A 1,042-nucleotide genomic window follows, 5' to 3' on the forward strand; every position below is an offset into this window, starting at 1 on the left:
TTGTGTAATGTGTAAGAAGGAGAAAAAGAAGGAGCAAGTACAGAAGGAAGAAATTGAGAGAAAGGAGGAGAAAAAGAAGGAGGACGACGAATTTGGAAATGAGGATATAGAGGAATAAGGATTGAGTGTGAGAAGGAAGAGAAGGAGAGGTTAAGAATGAGAAGAAGAATGAGAATAAGGGGATGGGGATGAAAAGTAGACGAAAGAAATGAGAGAGAGAAGGAAGGAGTTAGACAAAATGGAGAATAAAGGAATATGAGTGACATGGGAATGATGAATGAGGAGAATGAAGAGAATGAGTAAGAATAAGGAGAAAGGGAAGAAGTAAGGAATAAAGAGGAAAAGGCGAAGGAAAGAAAGAGAAGAAACAAAGAGGAGAAGATTTAAATAAGGGAAAGAGGATGTTGATAACGTGGAGAAAGAAAAAAGATATGAAATAGAGGGAAGGAGAGAGAGGTGAGAAAGAGAGGAATGGGATAAATGATAAACAAGGGAAAAAGACGAGAGAAAAAAAAATCGTAGAGAAAGAGATAATATGAGAGATAAAGTAAGATGATAGAAAGGTAGAAAGGGAAAATTACGGAACAAAACAAAGGGAAACGAAGAGAAAATAAGGGGACGAGGGAGAAATTAAGATGATGATGACGAACAAGAAGATGAAGAAAATAATAAGGAAGATGAAGAGGAAAAAGAAAAGAATATGACGAAGGAGAAAAATGTGTTGGTGATAAAGAAGAATAAAGAAGAAAACGAAAGAAAAAACCCAAGAAGGTGAAGGAGACGACGAATAAAAAAAGAAAAAAAAAAACAGAAATAGAGAACAAAGATGAAGACAAGAGATTAATGAAAAAAAGAAAAAAAAAATGGAAACAAAAAGTGAATAGCCAAATAGGCAGGGTCATTAAGTCTACCTTCTCCTGCACCATGAGTAGCCCCAGGGGAATCACGGACAACGGCTCGCGAGCGAAGGACAAGTTCAAGGACGACCCTATTTTACAGGCTGTCGCGGCGGCCATCTTCGTTCAGCGCCATCTATCGGTAC

General features: G+C 37.7%; 1 protein-coding gene across 1 annotated transcript in view; it reads left to right on the top strand.

Moving 5' to 3' along the window:
• Positions 1 to 1,042, top strand: part of LOC119593830 (serine protease 44-like) — a 97,765-nt gene that overhangs the window by 60,397 nt on the left and 36,326 nt on the right.

The sequence above is a fragment of the Penaeus monodon genome, chromosome 32, assembly GCF_015228065.2.
Source record: "Penaeus monodon isolate SGIC_2016 chromosome 32, NSTDA_Pmon_1, whole genome shotgun sequence".
NCBI classification, from domain to species: Eukaryota; Metazoa; Arthropoda; class Malacostraca; order Decapoda; family Penaeidae; genus Penaeus; species Penaeus monodon.